Source organism: Rhinatrema bivittatum, chromosome 8 (genome assembly GCF_901001135.1).
Source record: "Rhinatrema bivittatum chromosome 8, aRhiBiv1.1, whole genome shotgun sequence".
In the NCBI taxonomy this organism is placed as follows: Eukaryota; Metazoa; Chordata; class Amphibia; order Gymnophiona; family Rhinatrematidae; genus Rhinatrema; species Rhinatrema bivittatum.
In genome coordinates this window covers 209,479,363-209,500,246 of record NC_042622.1, presented here as the reverse complement: position 1 = coordinate 209,500,246, position 20,884 = coordinate 209,479,363, and positions in this window count along the sequence as shown.

The window sequence follows — 20,884 nt, the reverse complement described above, 5'->3', positions numbered from 1 at the left end:
TCCAGGTACTTATCCAGTGTCCAGGTACTCGCTCCTTGAGGGCCTGTGTCGTCTACCTTGGTGCCTGTTTACCATTTCCTTCTACCTGCTGGGAACACTACTATTGCAGCCACAAGACTTGTGAGTAATCTAGACTACCAGTCTGTCTCCCACAGCTCCACATTGGAACCCGCTCCTCGGGTCCTATGCTTATCTCCAGGTGCCTATCCTGTATCCAGGTACTCACTCCTCGAGGGCCTGTGTTGTCTACCTTGGTGCCTGCTATATCTAATGTCTACTAGTCTGTCTTACCTACAGCTCCTCATTGGAAACCTGCATCGGAGTTCCCTACACCACCATTGTGGAACGGGTCTCCTCAGCTGAGGACCCCAGGCTGCTGCTGCAAGGATCTACTCACTACTGCCACCTCTGGTGGTTACTACAAGCTGCATAATAAAACTCATTTCTGTGATTGTGCATTCTGAGTCTAACCTGGTACTACAGTTCCTCATGGGGCTCCTCCCCATGGGAGTGGCCATCACAGTAGCAGCCAAGAATCCACCCAAACACCTCAAAACCATAATATGTGTACCACGACAGCAGGCTCCTAACCTGCAATCTAATATTTTATCTAGGTGATGTGTGAGATCTACTACCTTCACACCATGGAGACAAGTTACCAATTGATTCTCTAGTCTACTAGCCACCCAGCTATTTTCATTCTTAATAACTGAATTATCAAATATTGGCAGTCCTAACCCATCTTTCCTAGGGACACGCCCCTGGAGACACATTCTCAGTGTGAGAGGGCAAGGATCACTTCCTACCACCCCTAAAGTGATGTTTCTTCCAGGTGGCCTTGCTCCTCCAAAACTGCACAAGGGTTGCTAGACTGCAGTTGAGACTGCTCTACTATAACACTGAAAGTCTCTTTTATTTACCTTTCTGTCTGCCTCAGCTTCTCCAGGTCTGCCACTCTGGCTTTCAGAGATCGGACTCATTCTCTGCGATTCCAGAGCTCTTTGTATCAAGCGCACACATACAGTCTCTCACCAGCAGGTAAATAATCACACATGTGACTCTCAATGAAAACGACCAGATATCCCCCATCTCGCTCTTGGACTTCTGTCTGCATCTTAATTTTTGTTGAGTTTTTAAAGTTTGTAAAGTTGTTTAAGATATGGCTATGTATAAATCAAAGGTTTTTAAACTTGATTAAGTGTCTTTTAAATCTAAGAATTTTTAAAATTAATTATTAAGTGACTTCTTGGAAACCTGAAGCAGCCATAATAATAATTATTATCGCCATTTGTACAGCGTTACAAAGAGTATGCTGTGTATTGATGATGGAGTCTCATGCAGATGACGACATATGAGTTTTTAGCAACTCCCTTTGACTAAGTTTATTTATGTGCTGTTGATGTGATATAAGACCAATCATTGACCATGAAAAGAGAACACAGATGGTGCAGGTGAAATCTAAAATTGATGAAATTGTAGTGTTGGCCTTTCTTCTTTCATTCTTTTCCTTTTGTGCTTGTGTTCATTTGGTTTCTAAGCTATGTACGGCCAGGTGGCAGAGTTGGCCCTTTCCAAGGTTATGCGCTCCCAGCTGTTGAAGTTTACCTTGCAGATCTGAAGGTTGTTCTTGAGGGAGTCCTTGAATCTGAGGCGTAATCTTTCCTGTGATCTCTGTCCACTTTTCAGTTGGCCGTCTGACACGAATTTGAGAATTCTGATATCCTCCATCCATGATTTGCCCACCAAAGCTGAGCTTTCACCATCATTCCCTCCACATAATATATTTGGCATCTTTCAAGGACTTTTCTGGTGGAAATGCTTGAATTGCTTAAGCCTTAAGGTGTCTGCTCTGTAGAGTCCAGGATTCACATCTGTACAGTAGGATGGCCAGTACTACTGCCTGGTACGCTTTATCTTAGTGGGCAGCCTTACCCATCTTTCATCCCATAGACAATGATGGAGTCTGTCAAAGGAAGAACTTGCCTTGGCAATGCATTTTATAACCTTGTTGTCAACTTTGGTAGTGTTAGAAAGAATGTGTCTGAGATAACAGAATCTGTCAGTTGCATTCAGATGAGTGATGAAAACTGTGAGCTTGACATAGGGCTTAGACAGAACCAGGGGCAGATTGCAGGGAAATATCAGCCATGGGGATTTTTTCAAAACTGGCCCACAGGTTACACTGTATCTTACACTTTCTCTGCAGCACATGCATCAACACGCCAAGTTGACTCTGAAATCTAGTAGAATTAAGCCCCAATATCTCAAAATAAATTTCACATTTTCCTAAATAACTAAGAAACAGAACATACTCTGGACCAGCAGTGAGTAAACAAAGCTGTAGACCCTCATTCCATCTATGCAAATCAGTTGGGGCCACCTCACAAGTCTGTTTAGCAGAATACCTTACCTTGGTCACACATGTAGAATGCAGACTCACCAAATACAAAATGAAGAGATAATAAAGTATAAATAGAAACATGCAGACAAAAAGTGAACTTGAAACCGCAACAAGCCAGACAGTATGGAATGGAAAAACAAATATTATTCCTCACTAAACATCAAACGATAACATCAAGAAATATAAAGCATCAATCATAATAGTAAAACCAAACTCATAAAAAGAATAAATATTTCAAAACAGCTGATGAAAAGAACATCCAATAATTACAAACATATAGCATTGTTTTTTTTAATTTCCCAAACATCAATAAAACATTTCAAAATAGCAGACACAGCAAACACCCCCCAATAATTAAAATTAAAGCTAAAATAAATCCCCTGCTCTCCGTATCTAGAAACTTTACATTCCAGTCGCCCTGAGATTGTCATGGATTAGTAAGGGGTGGGAGATATGCACAACTCTCTCTAACACACATGTTCATTCTCACACAAACTCCCTTATATTCTCTCTCACACATGCTCACTAGATCACATGCTGTCTCTCGTACATGCTCACTGGCTCACATGCTCTCTCTCACAGACATGCTCAATGTGTCATACACTCATGCTCTTGTTCACATACATACTCACTGGCTCAATCACTCTCTTTTATACTCACACACTGGCTCACTGGCTTAAATAGTCCTCTTGCTCATTGGCTCACTCGTTCTCTCTTGCTCACAAACTTGCTCTAGTAACCACAACAAGCCCGACTGTATTATGAAATGCAACAATGAAAAAAAAATCACTCCTCACAAACATCAAGCAATAAAATCAAGAAATATAAGACATCATTCCTAATATTAAAACAAAGAAAAGAATGAATATATCAAAGCAGCTGATAAACATAGGGGGTCCAATATTCAAAGCATGGTCAGTGCTACTTAGCCGGATAAGTAGGACTTATGTGGTTAAGTAGCGGCCACTGAATATGCGCTTACATTTAGTGGCTACTACTTAGCCACATAAGTCCCCTTGAGGCTAAAACGTTAGCTGCATAAGTTGTGGGCGAGCAGTGGGTGGAGCAACTTTTAGTTGCAAAACTTATGCAACTAAGTAGCAATATTTTGTCTTAGCTGCCTAAGTTTACCAGCTGCGTTAGATGGTTATAACTGATATGGCTAAGTACAAATATATATGCATATATTCAGTGACATAGCCGTGTTGCTGAATATACCATGTAATTTAGCCAGATAAGTTATATCCGGCCAAGTTACTTAAATGGCTATCATGCAATATTGGGCCTCTAATGATTTAAAAAGTCACATAAATTTGTTCTAATTTCCCAAACACCAATAAAATGTTTCAAAACAGCAGACACATGAAATAATACCCCACAATTTTAAAATCATAAAAAAATAAATAATTAAAACATCTCCAGCTCTTCATACCATTAAATAAATAAATACCTGGCATCTTTTGATTTTCCAGAGATTGTTGTCGATTTGGGTGAAGAAGGCCACACAGTCTTTATCTTCTCTCTCTCTCCTTCACACACACAGGCACTCTCTTTCTCACACACATATGCAGATTCTGTCTCTCATGGACACATGCAGGTTCTTTCTCTCTCTCTCATACACATGCAGGTGCTCACTCTCATGCATGTATTCAGGCTCTCTCTCTTTCATGCACACATGCAGACTCACTCTTATGCACATATTCAGGCTCTCTTTCATACATACATACAGGCACACACACACTTGCAGGCGCTTTCTCTTTCATGCAGGCACTCTCTCTCGCACATATTTAGGCTCTCATACACACATGCAGGTGATCTCGCTCATGCACATATTCAGGCTCTCTCTGATACACACTTGCAGGCTCACACTCATGCAAATATTCAGGCTCTCTCTATTTCATGCACACATGCAGGCTCTCTCTCTCATGGACAAATGCAGGCTTTCAGTCTTTCATGCACATATGCAGGTACTCTCAATCAAACATGTAGGTGTGCTCTCTCTCAGAAACATTGCAGGCACTCACTCTCATGTACATATGCAGGCTCACACTCATGCACATATTCAAGCTCTCTCTATTTCATACACACATGCAGGCTCTCTCTCTCTCTCATGGACAAATGCAGGCTTTCACTCTCTCATGCACATATGCAGGTGCTGTCTCTCAGACACACATAGGCACTCACTCATGCACATATTCAGGCACTCTCCCTCATACACACACACACACACACACACCTCTCTGGCATTCCCCTTTCTTCTGGGCCTTAGCCGAGCCAACACCGCTCATTTACTGCCGGAGGAGGAAGTGAGGGGAAGCAGCCCTGCAACCGCCAGATGCTTCCTGTTGTCGAGCCTGTAGGCCTTTCTTTGGGCCGAGACCTCCCTTGGGCTGGGGGGCCATGCCGAGACTTCCCTCGGACCACGCCGGGTCGGGTTCCGTTGCAGCCCCGCCGACACCTGCCTCGAGCCACACTGAGTTCCACGGCAATCTCTCAGCAGGAGCTGCGATAACCACATGACCAGTACCACTGGCCCACTGGGGGATGCCCGATCCCCCGATAGGCCAATCCTCCCCTGGACAGAGCTGGCAGAAAAATGACCTCTGTTTTTAATCAGGCTGAGCCTGAAGTTTCAACCTCCCTGGGCGAACCTGTTACAATAAGCCTGGATGTCTTCTAGTGAGCGGGACAGAAGTACACAGTCATCCGCAAACAACAAGTTCCCGATCGCCAATTCCACCATCTCAGAGGATGTCTGTAGATGTCTCAGGTAAAGCAATCTTCTACCTGATCATAACTGCATGTAAACTCCCTGATCCATGCATTCGTGCACCTTGGCCATTATCCCTTCGTGGAAGGATCTGATGATGGAAAGAAACCTCTCTGGGCAGCCGATTTCTGGAGGGAGGATTTTCCACAGGCCATTATGGGTCACTGAATCAGAGGCCTCTGTCAAGCCTGTAAAGACCATATTTAAAGAACATTTTGCTCAAGGCACTCTTTCCTGAATCTAGCACAGTGCATTTCAGACACATGTAAGAGACAGTCTTTGCTCCTTGGAGCTTGCACCCTTGTGAGGACATACAGAGAAAACAAAGAGGCTTTGAGTTAAAACTGAGGGATCATGATTGGGAAAAAGTAAACCAGGTGGGTTAGAATTGAGTGAAGTTGCAAGGAATGAAGCCTCATAAGATTCTATATAAGAAAAACAACCCAGTGGGATGGGTGGGATTTTAAGTCCTGCTACATGAGTAGTATTCTGACACCCTAAATTTACACCCATACCTGTAAGGTCCATCTAATCTGTCCAGTTTACTTCTTGAAGGTCCAAGAAAACAAAGAGGTAGGCGATCTATGATAGCCGTAAGGATAAACACAAACAATAGATGCCTGATCTTTTTCCAAATGTTTATTAAGCAGAGACGTGTTCAAAAATCGCCCGACTCAGGCCGAGTTTCGCGGTTCAAAAACCGCTGCCTCAGGGGCTTCAACACTCCACGGTTATGAAAAATTCTCAGTAGTGTATTTCTCATCCGATGTACAGTCAATTACTGTCAGCAATGCTTCTGCAAACTGCGTAGCAGCAGAGACCGGGAGTGAAGTGCTGTTTGCAGAAGCATTGCTGACAGTAATTGACTGTACATCGGATGAGAAATACACTACTGAGAATTTTTCATAACCGTGGAGTGTTGAAGCCCCTGAGGCAGCGGTTTTTGAACCGCGAAACTCGGCCTGAGTCGGGCGATTTTTGAACACGTCTCTGCTTAATAAACATTTGGAAAAAGATCAGGCATCTATTGTTTGTGTTTATCCTTACAGTTTACTTCTTGATACAATGCTGTAGTCTCAAATTCTCATTGGTTTTCTTTCACTTCTTTGCAGCTAGGGATCCTCGGTGCTTATCCCATGTTTTCATGTATTCTGTTACTGGTTTTGGGAGATTGTTCCATGCATCCACCACCCCTTCTGCGAAAAGACATATTTTCTAATGTTTTGATTGAGTCTACTTCCTTAATGCCTCATACTGTGACCTCTTGTTCTTGAACAGACGTGTCAAACATGTTGCTCATTGTGCCTTTTTTGACTGGCCCACAAAACACTGTTAAATCACCATGACATGTCCGTCACGGTCAGGTAGGGTTGCCAACTCAGCCTACCCCCAAGAAACTGTCACCCTCGTATATTATCTCTCTTTCCTTCCTCACTCCTCAGACCATCAGGTAGTGGACCAGCCCTGGTTCTGAATGAAGCAGCTGTGGACTGAACTAATGCATGTTTCTAGACCCCGCTTCTATACAGAAGCTGTTTTGATCGTCGGCCACAGACGGCTGCGACCGCTATTACTCACTTCGTGCCTCTCTGCCCTCTCTCCTCTGGGAAGACTCACGGCAGCGGCTAGCCACCTCCGACCCTCATGGCTCCACTTCAGGCCTCCTCTGAACGGCGAGGACACCGCCGACCGCCTTGTTTCTCCTGGACCTCCCTAGGCGCGCACTCGCCACAGGGCCCTTCTTTATGGACGCCAGGGCGGGAACCTCAGGGGCGTCTCCCCTTGATGACATCACTAGCCCTGGTCTCTTAAGCAGCATCAGGGCCTGCTTCTCATTGACTTGGCAATGAGTTCCCTCCGTGCTGAATCCTGCTATGCTCTCTACGGACATTGGTTCCTGCTTCCTGTGGCGTGAGACACTCTCAGGTACCCGCTCCTCGGGGGCCCTGCTCCTGTCTCTGGCTAGCTGCTCCTCGGAGGGCCCTGCACCTCGGATGCTGTCTACCTTTCCCCTACCTCTGGGATTGCTTCAGGAACTACGCTGCTCGTGAACCTCCACTTCAGTGTACCTTGCTCTGCGGACCACTGCTGACTTCCCTGCTCGTGAGCCTCCACTTCGGTGTACCCCGCTCCGCGGACCATTGCCGAACCACCCAGCTTGTGAACCTCCACTTCGGTTTACCCCGCTCTGCGGACCACTGAGGAACTACTCTGCTCGTGAGCCTTCACTTCGGTGTACCCCGCTCTGCAGACTATTGTGTACTACTCTGCCTCGTGGAGAACTAGCGCTAGTGTACCCCGCTCCGCGGACCACTGCCATCGCTAGGGACCTGCCGCGCCTCCCGAACCTCGGGTCTGCGCTTGTGAACTGTGACTGTTTGGCGCTCTCCCACTCCTCGGGTCAACGCCTTGTGTTTGCTACTGCATCTTCCTCCCCGCTCCTCGGGGAGGCTCTGAGACTGTGCCACACTTCCCCGTTCCTCGGGGTAGCGTTCCCTTGCATTATCAGAGACCCTTGGGTTCCCCGTGTCTCTGATCACCTACGTCATTCTTCCAGTGCCAGACACTCTCCGGGGCTCTGCCCCCGAGGTCGCTCTCTCTGCTCTCCCCGCTCCTCGGGGCCTATTCAGTCCTCCACCACCAGGGGGATCCTGTCTGGCTCATTTCTCCCACAGCCCAGCCTCCCACTCTCTTCCTACTCGCTGGCCTGTGCTACCCATAGCTCTGACCTCGCCTCCCGATGGTGAGGCTCAACAGGGCTCCTCCCCGTGGGTGGTACCATCTCTCACCTAGGGCCAAAGGCCCACTAACCCACGAATCCTAACAGAAGCTTAAAGGAGGTGGGGCCTGAGAGCAAGTATAGTTGTGGGTATGTGCACAAGTATTTGTGTCCATGGGTATATCTGGGTGTTTATGTGTAGATGCTGGGATCTGCGTATACTGACCATGTACATTACACAGATGTACTGTACATATTTGGTTGTATGTATGTACAAAATGTCTTCAAAAGCCTAAAACTCCATATGTAACGGTTGCATACCCAGATACTTTATTTAAATTGGGTTCCTGGAGAACAGCCTTGTGAACTTATTATGGGTCCTCCGTACATTTCAACCGTTTTCAGAACTTAGCTAGAGATTTTCAAAAATTTGCAGACCCCCGTCACCCTGACTCCCCTCTCCCCAGCTATATAGAAGATGAGCAGTCAGGAAGAGGAAATGCTGGCGCCTTGGAGGGTGCAGGCCACGTGCTGCTCGGAGAAAGCGTGTGTTTCATCCCTTTGTTCTTTGTCCTGGCATGTGGACAAGATGTGTTGCATGTCAGGCCCTCCTAATGCCCTGCAACACTGTAGAAACTGAAATAAATATTTCAAGGCAGTCTTATAAACAAAGCTTGGACAGCGCAACATCACGAGAACGAGTATGTCACTTAGTGACTCTCTCCCCCCCACTCCCTTCCCATATGATGAAATCCTGGGTAGCATCTGCTTTTGTTCATATGGGCTTCACCTCAATGGGTGTAATCAGTTTAGTTTAAAGAAGAAGATTAATCGGCAATCTAATGAGTTTTCAGGCTGTCAGGAAGGAGCTCTGGGGCATCTACCATATGGGAAGGGTGATGACAAAGCCCAGGGAAGAGACCTCTGTACCAGGGAATGCAAATGCAGGTTTACAGCTGTTCTAGCAGCCTCAGTTATCAGGCTGCATGCACCCAAAATACACCCTGCGCTCCCTCTGAATACAAGCACCACTGTCCCGGAACGCACACTGCATTCCCCCATAAGCCAGAACACACATTACACTCCCCCAGAATGCACACTGTCCTCTTCCAAAATGCATACTGCATTTTCCGAGAACACATACTGATGACTTTAGTTTAGTGTAGTATTTGCTTAACTGCCTTTCTAACAATAAATCAAAGCAGCAAACATCAAATCAATATGTACAATAAATGATAAAACTCAAAACAGTTCATCGTATTTTGGTTTATTGTTTTTATTTCACAGTGGAGCTGGTGTCTCTCAGGTGCATGCCAGCAAAGCTTTGAACCTTACTTCTGTCTAGCAGATACTGCTTGGTTTCTATGATGCTAATATTTTGTATGTTATTGTTATGTTTTTATGTATTAATTATTTTAAGGATGTGCTATTATGAGTAGCTTAGAATTGTAGATTGATAGGTTATGCATTTTTTAAATGAATAATTAATCGCAAAAACAATTTGGTATTTCAATTTAATTGCATCGAAAAATATCAAGCCCCTTTTTTCATTCTGATATTCACTTCTGACAAAAGGAATGGTTCTTCGTAATCCCAAAATCTTGTTCTTAAAATATTCATTAGCCTAGCAAAGGAGATATCAGGTCCGCCTAACATTTTCGTTGGTTTTCCATTAACAAATTTTCCTCCTGGATCCTTTATCCAATGTAAGAGCTGTCCAAAGTAACATAGGAGGCAGATAAGCCCATTCAGTCTAGCCAGTTGTCTTCCTCTCTGATTTTCTACCACTTTGCGTAGATAAGCAGGTAAATCCAACACCAGTTCCCTCTAGGGTTACTAACTGACTCCAGATTTTCAGGTTGAACCAGTCCTGGTTTTACCCCATTGCATGCTGGCACTTATTCTGATTTCCTTATTGCATTCCCTAACAGAAGGAAGACTAGAGAAGTACCTGCATGCAGGGGAGTAAAACCAGGGCTGCATCAACCTGCCCTGAAAATCTGGAGTTAATTGGTAACCCTAGTTCCCTCCCCCACTGCCATGTCTCTTACACAACCTCTCAGCTCTGTTCCAACACTGCCATCTGTGTCTGCCTCCGCTACATTTAAATTCAAGCCACCCTGCTCCACTGACCTGCAAATTCATGAACACTAAGAGCCGGTTTTACATAACACTAGAGCGGCAGCTGTGCATACATCTGGGCATGCAGCCAAAGGAGTGGAGGCTGCCACACACTGCCATGCCACGCGGGGTACCCAGCCCAGCTCGGGATATTTTTGTTCTTCTTTTCATAAGTTGATCGGGTAAGACAAACACCTTGCTTTCAGTTGGGTTCTGCAGACAAGGGGGAGATAACGTGACCTTGCACATGGTCACACAGACAGTTAATGGCAAAGAGCAGCCTTACTCAGATCCCACGCCTTCTCCTGAATCTCTACACTGACCTTCCTTCTGGCGGAGCTTGACGCCAGGGTGCAGGTGCTTGCCTGGTCTTTGCAAGACCCCCTGCCCTGCCCCCTGCTTGTGGCATGCTGATAGCAGCAGAGGCATGTTTTTGCATCCTGTGTGATGAAAGCATAGCAAGGAATGCTTGGACACACTTCCTGACGCACCCTGTCTGTTCCCCGCACCACAGATTTCCTGCCTAAAGAGCCTCGGCATAACAATAAAATGTTATACAGTAAATAAATTACAGACATATTCAGGCTTGTCTGCTGTGCCCTTTGGGAAGTGTCCAGCTCTGCCTGCGACCTCTCTCTGTAGGCGTGGAGGCTATAAATTGGGAACGGAGACAGTTTCTTCCCAGTATGCACCATGGCCAGAACAAGAGCAGCTAGACCAGCTTCAAGCCGTTCTCACTCATCCACTGCCTCACTATTAATCAAACTGGGTGGCAAGAACCTGAACTGTACCTGACAAGCAGCCCAAGCACAAGCGGAAAGGGAGGCAAATCTGATTCTCCCCAGAAAAAAAAATGCAAAATTCCCAGACACCCTGCAGCACTACAGTCTTGTGAGGGGATGCCAGAATCCCTGAAGTGCTCCCCAGTACAACAGTCTTGTGAGGGTGCCATATTCCCTGCAGAGCTCCCCAATACTACAGTGCAATGTCAGATATTCATGTACCCTGCTATTGTGAAGTTCAAGGGCATTAGAAGATAGGGGAAGCAAGAACTAATACCCAGTAATACTCATGCCAGTAAGAGCCACTGCTATTACTGGCTCAGGTAGCATGGGATCTACTTAGTGTTTGGGTACTTGCCAGGTACTTGTAGCCTGGTTTGGCCTCTGTTGGAAACAGAATGCTGGGCTGGATGGACCTTTGGTCTGACCCAGTATGGCCAACTTCTTGTGTTCTTATCCCGCTCTTGACATCACTGTGGGCCTCTCCCCAGGCAGGACCTTATGACTTTCCCCTAGAAACGTATGGCTTCCTAGCTCCGGGAAGCATGAGGAAAATGCAGCCCTGTACTCAGGCGTGGTGGTGGCAGTGAAGGTAGCAGGATGCAGTGAGTGTGGGGATTGAGTGTCAGGGGGAAGGTGCTGGTAAGGTTTAACCAGCTAAGCAAGCAAACAAACAAATCCCCAATCGATCCCGTCAGCAGCAAAATCAAACACAAAAAGTAAAACAGGAACAAAGATAATATGTGTAAAAACAGCAGGCAGGTATTATCTAATATCAAAATAGTATCAATGCAAGTAAGGGTGTCAGCAAGCCGGAAGACAAGTGTAAGACCACCTGAAAAGTGGTAGCCTGGATCTCTCAATCATTCACCTGAAAGAAGTCTAAAGGCAGCCAAAGATAGCGTTGTGAATTTGTACTTTTTAGTTTGCACATAAAATAAAGTCTAGCATTCAGAAAAATCAGCATGAAAGCAGAAAAAGCAAAACCCCAGCATCAGCTGGCGTTTTGGTTTCCCTACATCAGGGGGACTTATGTGACGGCATAGAATTCTGCTGCAAAATGAGACTCTCCAATTGGATCACCCAATCTCCATTAGAGTTTGAGAAAGCAGCAGCAAACTGACCCGATCCCATTGCAGAATTTAAAAGATGGAGATTCTTCCGGGAACAACGCGTCATGCGTCTGACATCACAGCCGGGAGTGCTTCTCTCCTACTTTCTGTCATGTGCAGTCAGGCACTGTAACAACTTCCCAGAAGAATCTCCGGGAAGTTGTTACAGTGCAAGAGAAGAGACGGCTGAGGGGGGATATGGTAGAGGTCTTTAAGATCATGAAAGGTCTTGAACGAGTAGATGTGACTCGGTTATTTACACTTTCGAATAATAGAAGGACTAGGGGGCATTCCATGAAATTAGCAAGTAACACATTTAAGACTAATCGGAGAAAATTCTTTTTCACTCAACGCACAATAAAGCTCTGGAATTTGTTGCCAGAGGATGTGGTTAGTGCAGTTAGTGTAGCTGGGTTCAAAAAAGGTTTGGATAAGTTCTTGGAGGAGAAGTCTATTAACGGCTATTAAACAAGTTTACTTAGGGAATAGCCACTGCTATTAATTGCATCAGTAGCATGGGATCTTCTTAGTGTTTGGGTAATTGCCAGGTTCTTGTGGCCTGGTTTGGCCTCTGTTGGAAACAGGATGCTGGGCTTGATGGACCCTTGGTCTGACCCAGCAGGGCAATTTCTTATGTTCTTAAGAGTACAAGGACCACCTTACTGTGGTATAACTGGAGATAAAATTAGTAATACATCAAAATTTGTAACTCACTGACCCATCGAACAGACTTGAGGGCCAACAGAAACATCTTCCACGTGAGGAACCTTAAAGAAGCTGACTCCAAAGATTCAAATGTAGGCCTCATAAGGTGGGTCAAAATAACATTAAGATCCCAAGGCACCGGAGGCTTAAAGAGATACAGTCCTTTGATGAATTTGGATACGAAAGGATGAGTAGAAAGTGGTATGCACTTTTACTGAGGATGTGCGGAGTCCCAACAAAGAAAGGGAAAACAAACAGTGGAGCAAGTCCTTTGGGTTGCTAACGAATAGGTGCAGAGAACCAGGTTGGCACCAGGCTGAAAATCTCTTCCATTTGAGGCTGTAAGCCTTCCTGTTGGAAGGTTTCCTGGCCAAGATCATTATGTATTCCACTTCTTTAGGAAGAAGCAGGGAGAAAGCTACTGTGAGTTCAACATCCATGCCTTGAGGGCTAGAGAGGATAGATTTGGATGTCAGAGACATCTGTCCTCACGAGTGATGAAGGATGGAGACATGACCAGTGAAATCACAGGCCGTTTGAACAATCGCAGAAGACATTTGTTATGGCCATGCCAGAGCAATGAAGATCACTCTCTCATGATCCTGAAGCACTTTCTGGACTGTCTTCACAATTAACAGGATTGAAGAATAGGCATAGAGAAGATCTGCATCCCAGCATAGGAGCTGTTGGCCAACCCCAGAGATCGAACAGACTGTCCATCACCTGCTAAACCAGCGACCATTCATAAGGACTCAACTAAGACAGTCCACCAGAGATCACACCCACCCCACCACCACCACCATCACTTATTTACATAAAGTATGGCAACCAGACAGAAAGAAACCAAAGAATAAAACATAGGCAGAAGGTGAAGAGAATAAACTCAACGGCGGTTTTCATAACTGGTGGACTGCAGTTATGAAAACCGATGCCGAGTTTATCAGCATCGGTGTTCATAACCGGCAGACCGCAGGTAACTGCAGGGCCGCGTTAGCAAGGAGACGCTATATTATAATTAGGGGCCAGCTGAGGTTTTTTTTTCTTTAAACTTTTAAAAGAAGTACAGAAAAGCAGTTTTTCTGCTTTTCTGTACTTCTTTTCAATGCGCTCAGCTATTAACGCCTGCTCCAGGCAGGCGTTAATATCTGAGCGATGAATGTGCATCTGAGACACACATTTATTGTTTTGTATTTGGAGTGAATGAGTAATAGCTTCATTCCCATGCATTTGCATGTGCTGAGCGCTATCCCATTCACTCCACGTCAGACGCGCGTTAAATAGGCGCTAATCCCCCTTTTGCTTTAGGGGGTGGATTAGCACCTATTCAACCCGCATCTGACTGGGGGTTATACAGTGTGCTCGGCTGAGCACACTGTATTGCATCGGCCCCTATGTGTGTCCAAACCAGCATATAACTATTAGCACTCCTCACATGTATATGCATGTAGATGAGGCTATTAGCTACTAACCCCGATGCAAAAAAATCTGTGTGCACCCAATGCGCACGTTTTAACATGGAAAATTTAACACCAGCCACAGGGCTGGCATTAAGTCTTTAGGTACTCTGAGCCATATGAACCCCCTCCACAAAGCCTTGATAGGGGGGCCCTCTAAAACCATCTCCAGGGACATCACAGCCAGAACCCCTACTGCCAAGTATGGCAATAAGACGACAACTTCCTCTAACATGCCAAAAAAAGCTACAAAGAAAACTAGCAGGGCGTGCTAGAGTGATGGTGAAAATGCAGTCTCTCCACTCACCATCCCAAAGAGGCCTGCTCCTCACCCCAGTACTGTTGAGGCAGCTACCCCTGCAAACAATAGCTCATAGGGGACCGCCTTGGATGAGAATGAGGCAGCCACCCCTGCAGAATCCACCTCAAAGGGGTCTGCCCCCTATGAGTATGTGGCAGTCACCCCCGCAAATTCTAACTTGCAAGGGAACTGCCTCGAGAAACTAATCACCAACCCAACCTCTGTTTCCTTCTATTATCAACATCAACAACCAACCATCAAGGAAACTCCCCGCTGTGCGGTAATGTGCGGTTGCTTTATCTGAGGGAACCCTTTGTGATACCCTCTTTCAATAGCTACCGGCTTTATTCTTCAAATATTCTATTTTTTTATTTTTCGGTTCTGCCCGATCTCCTGTGTTTCTGTAAGGTATTTAAATAAGGAGCAGGAATGCTGAAGCAGGTCGGGTTGACCTCCAGGGGGAGGACATTTACGTAAAATGAAAACGACGGACAAGATTCACTGTTGAATAAGAAATATAGGCGTTCCCTTCGTCTTATAGGCCCATCTCCTTGTTAAATTATGAGACAAAGATATTTGCAAAAATCTTAGCGGATAGACTAAGTTTGGTCTTCCCTACTATCATCACCCAAAACCAGGTGGGGTTTGTAAGAGGGAGGGCAATAAGTACAAATGTCACTAAGTTGCTGATTGCCTTGGAGGAGGGCAGAAACACCAGTACCCAGGCCCTAGTAGTGGGATTTGACTCCGAAAAGGCATTCGATAGAGTGTCATGGCCGTACTTATTCTCGGTATTGGCCAGATATGGCATCCAGGGAGACATTGTGTCCAGTATTGGATTGTTATACAAAAACCCTAAATCGGCGATTATCGCCAACGGCCAGGTATCAGAAGATTTCTCCCTGGGACGGGGTACGAGACAGGGTTGTCCCCTGTCTCCGTTACTATATATTTTGACCATTGATCCACTATTACGCAAAATTGAAGGAGATAGTTCAATTATGGGATACAAGGTGAGATCACAGGAATTTAAGGTTTCCGCCTTTGCGGATGATGTATTGGTATTCCTGACGAGCCCGCACACCTCCTTGCACAAAGTATTGAATTATCAGAAGTCATTTGGTAGGTTCGCAGGCTTGAAGATTAATGAAGAGAAGTCTGAAGCTATGGACATGGGTTTAGGGGTCAAAGAAGGTTGGGTAGGACGATTTCCTCTCCGATGGGTTGCGCAATCTATGAAATATTTGGGCTTACAAATAACTAGGGACGTAGGCCTTCTTAGGGGGGCAAATATCGGGCCTTTGCTTACAAGAATGGAAGGTAGGCTGAAGTTGTGGGCTTCTCTCCCATTATCTATCCTGGGAAGAATAGGACTGTTGAAGATGATGGAGCTTCCGCGTTGGCTTTATGTATTGCAACAGATTCCCTTCTGGCTGACTAGGGGGGAGATGAAACAGATAAATCGCACTATACGCAATTATATATGGGGAGGACGTAGGGCCCGAGTATCATTAAGCTCTTTGATGCGCCCATATGAATAAGGAGGCCTGGCCTGTCCCAACTGGAGAGATTATAACCTGGCATGTTTATTAAGACATGTACAGGATTGGCTACAAGCTACAAGCTTTTATACTCCCTATGCCTTTGTCAAAGAGTGGACATATCCGTATAGTCCAGCAAACTTGCTTCCTCTTAGGACGGCGGAAGTTCCGTCATCTTACAAACATAGTATGTTAATCCAGGAGTGTAGAAGAGCGTGGAAGTTCCTATGCAAGGACAAATTAGGATGCCATGAAATGTATTTTCCTTACTTGACTTTTAGGGGTAACCCGCTCTTTGAAGCGGGCCTATCTAGCCCAACCTTCCAGGTTTGGGAACGCAAGGGACTGACACGGGTGTCTCAGTTGTGGGATGCCACTCTTGGAACAGTGAAGAGCTTCAGTGACATGCGAAACACCTATGGAATAGAATCGAAGGACTTTTTTGCATACCTTCAAGCGAGACATTATATATTTTCCATGCACGAGAAGCGGGGCAGAGTCCAAAATACTGAGTCCTTAAATAATTTTTTCTCGTCAACGGGTAAGCCCTTGAAGTCCTGCTCGAACTTTACGCAGGCCTTGCGAGATTTGAAGGAGGAGGAGACACTGTATGACATCCAACAGAAATGGGAACATCACACTGGTATATGTTTACCAACGAAAGCCTTTACACAGATATGGTTGGAATGTTTGTCAGCTACAGAGAACGTTTCGCTGCGAGAAACGGGATATAAGGTCCTACGGTGTATGTTCTTGTCCAGAACCCGGCTGTATGTTGCTAAGATCAGCTCTTCGGATCAATGTCTGAAATGTCAGCGCTTGCCTGGATCCTTAATGCACATGCTTTGGAGTTGCGATATAATTGCGAAGTACTGGACGAGAGTGACCACTGTTTTAAGTCAAATACTACAGTTTACAGTGCCTTTGCAACCGGAAATCTGTCTTTTGCGCTACTTTCAGGACTTGCTGGCTTCTATTACGGAATGGGACTCCTTATTCCTTCGGAAAGCGCTATTAGCAGCTCTACAACCTATTTTGGTAGAATGGATTACGGCGGAGCAGCCGAAAGTGGAACAGTGGACAAACCGGCTTTACAAGCTTTTGCAGTTTGACTATATGACAGCGAACAATCAAACGCCAGAGGCAAAACTAAAATGTAAAGGGATTTGGAATAAATATTGGAATACCTTATCTTTACACATGCAGGAATGTGCTAAGAATTGTACTATACCTTGAATCTGAAGGTCAGGTTTTGGTTTCCTGACTGATGACCGAAAAGCTTTGAGAGTTGAAAGGGGGGAGGGAGGGGGAGGGATACTGGGCGGGGTTATACAAAGAAAACACTGGGAAGGATGTATCTTCTTATAATTGTTGAATATCCGGGCTGTATGTTGGATATATGTACCTGTTTTTTATTTCACTTTTCAACCAGTTATTGTTGTTCTACATATACATTGTTCCCACCCTGCAATAAACATATGTTTAAAAAAAAAAAAGAAATATATGGTTGCATTACAAAAACAAAGAAAAGAAAAATAAAAAATAGAATATTTGAAGAATAAAGCCGGTAGCTATTGAAAGAGGGTATCACAAAGTGTTCCCTCAGATATAGCAACCGCACATTACCGCACATCGGGGAGTTTCCTTGATGGTTGGTTGTTGATAAGATGAGAAACTGGCAACCATCCCTGCAAAATTCAACTTGCAGGGGACTGATGGGAATGTGGCAGCCACCCCTGCGAACTCCATCGTGCAGGGGACTGCATCTAGTGAGAATGTGGCTGCCACCCCAATGCCACAGCTATCAGCAAGGACTCAGCCGCCCCCCCCCCCCCCCCCCCCAATTTCAGCAGGGGAGATGGGGACAGCCTCTGGAGATTTGGCTGCTGCTGAAAAGATAATGGAGCAGCTTAAGGAAAGAGAACAAATGCCTTCCCTGTCAAAATCCACACCTGAGTCCACCCCCATGGAGGAAGCATCGAACCCTCCTGGCCCCTTCCATGTCACTTCTCCTCTTGACAATACCTCTGCTGAAGGAAAAGGAGAAATAAAGATTGGAAAGAGGGAAAGGGAGGAGCCAGGGGTGGATTGGGTGCACAGCAGAGGAAAAGCCTGCTCCCAAAGTCAGGAGGAGAATCTTGGTCCTTTATGAGACGAAAGAATCCAGGCCCAATTACCTGCAAGGGCCTGGAGCAGAAGCCTGAAACATCAGACGCCAAAGCAGATACACCATCAGAGGCCTGATTCCTGAAACATCAGCACTCATGGGCAGAGTGAGTCCCCAAGCAGATCTCCTTTGGTGAGATCCCCACTCCACCATCGTGGCTCAGGGGGGCAGAAAATCCTCCTCCTGGTGGAACCACAGAGGAAACCCCTCACCCCTCTCTCCAAGCACCACCATTTGGCCCACAGACCCCTGACTACTGGGCTGCTGAAGAGAGGGAGAGCCCCTCGGGGTTACTACCTGGCCAGGGTGGGGAGCCAGGTATGACCCTGGTCACAGACCCCAAGGTTGAGACAATCAACGGGGAAGATTTGGCCTCAGGAGAGGTACAGCCAAAGACAATAGCTGAAGAGGAAGGGGTTTCCAGACTTTCAGTGACTCCGGACTTGGCCATGGAAACCAGCTCCACTGAAATACCGGAGGGAGAGGAAGCAACACGTGCAGCCTCCTTAGAGGTTGCTCCTCTTCTCACTAGCCATTCTCCTGAGGTCCCAGTAATGGTGACCATAACCCCTCTGGAAGAGCTTGTTAAGGTTTGTGGGTATGTGGGCCCTTGGCCCGATGTGAGTGTTGTTGCTACCCGTGGGGAGGGGCCCCACAGGTCTACACTGTCGAGAGGTGAGGTCTGGTTCAGCAGAGAATTCTTGGAAGAGGCTGTGGAGAGGTCCCGAGGAGCGGGGCTGAGACACAGCAAGCAGGGATTCCCACCATTCGTGGAACAGGCTGGAGGTCAGTACCTGGACAAAGAGCTCTGGAGGAGATGGCACTAGGCAGGCCCATGGAGCAGGGAGCGTGGCACAGGACCTGCAGGAGGTATTCCGGAGAGACAGCCCCGAGGGGCGGAACTGCACAGCGAAGCAGGTATTTAGTGTGATGACGTAAGCCAACCCGTGGAGCAGGGAAGCCCCAGTCAGGTCTCCAGCGAATGATGTAGGGCAGCCTGAGGAACGGGAGGCACCGGTAGTGCCTGGTGGCAGAGTCAAGTGTCAGCCCCGAGGAGCGGGGAAGCACCGATAGTCCCAAAGATAAATGTAGGCACTACCCTGAGGAGCAGGGAAGCACAGACAGTCACAGGAAAGGGTGTAGGCACTTCCCCAAGGAGCAGGGAAGCATGGAGGTAGAACTCCCAAGTGGTAAAGGTGTTCCCAGAGGTGGCCCAAGGAGCGGGGAGCCACAGGACAGGTCTTACTGGAAAGCACAGGGCTAGCCTGAGGAGCGGGGGAAGCCAGGAGACCGGGTCCCCATAGAGTGCCCACACTGGACCCGAGGAGCAGGTACCAGGCAGGGTCCAGAGTCCAGTTGGTCCGATAGTGTCACACCAGGAACGGCAGAGACAGGAGCTCCTAGAGAAGAAGTGGAACTCGTTGCCAAGTCGGCTAGCTGAGGGAGAAGGTGGCAATGCGATGAAATCATCAATCCAGGACGCCCCCGAAGTTCCCGCCGAAGGGCCTTTAAAAGAGGGTCTAATGGCATGCGCGTGCGCCTAGTAAGGCCCAGAGTCGGCATGGAGGATGGCGTCATCTTGACTACCATGAGGAGCCAGAGGGAACGTGGTGGCAGAAACTAGCCTGCACCGCGAGCAAGCCCGGAGCAAGAAGCAGGACTATGCAAGATGTGAGTAGACACGGTCGCAGCCGTCTGCGACCTACGGTCATAACAGTATCCCTCCTCTTAAGGCCCCCCCCCGGGGGTTTGGGTTTGTGAGGATGCTTGGCATGGAATTGACAAATGAGATCCTTGTCCAGGATGTTGGCCAGAGGCTACCAGCTGTTCTCCTCAGGCCCAAAGCCCTCCCATAAGAGGAGATATTCCCATCTTCTTCCACGTTTTCTAATGTCCAGAACATCTCGGAGCTGATACATGACATCAGCTTCCGAGGACAGCAGTTGGGGGTCCAGTTGTTCTTTAGAAAATCTGGAGAGGACCAGAGGCTTTAATAGAGAAACGTGGAAAGCGTTGTGTATCTTGAGTGAAGAAGGCAACAGGAGTCGGTAGGTAACAGGGCCCAGACGGCGGAGCACAGGAAAAGGGCCAATATATCTGGGGGCAAAGTGAGTGGAAGGCAGCTTGAGACGAATGAATTTAGTACTAAGCCATACCTTTTCCCCAGGTCAAAGAGTCATGGTCCCATTGCAGCACCTTCCATCGAAGCTGGCGAGGAACCACAGTCTTCCCCGGTGGCATGGGATAGGTGGCGGAGAGGATGACCTTGGCAGGGTCTATTATGTGCCATGGGGTATCAGGCACATCCTCTGTGACAAAGGACCTGGAGAGCATATCAGCGCATCCATTCTTATTGCCTGGGCAGTAACGCAGTATGAAATTGAATCGGGTAGAGATGGACCAATGGGCCTGGTGATGGTTTAGATGCTGAGCATGTTGGAGATACTCGAGGTTTTTATGATCCGCGTATACGGTGATCTGGTGATGAGCTCCCTTGAGCCAAGGTCGCCATTCTTCAAAGGCCAACTTGATGGCCAGCAGTTCTTTGTCCCCAATGGCGTAATTGTGTTCCACTGGCGAGCAGCGCCAAGAAAAAAAAGGACAAGGATGTAGTGTGTGAGTAGTTGAGTATTGACTCAGTATGGCTCCTACTCCGACGTCGGAGGCGTCAACCTCAATGACAAATGGCCGTGTAGGGTCCGGATGATGGAGACAAGGTTCCTTGAGGTCCTGAAAGGCGGTCATGGCTTCGTGGGACCACTGAGAGGGGTTGGCCCCCTTGCAAGTCATGGCTGTGAGTGGCACAGTCAG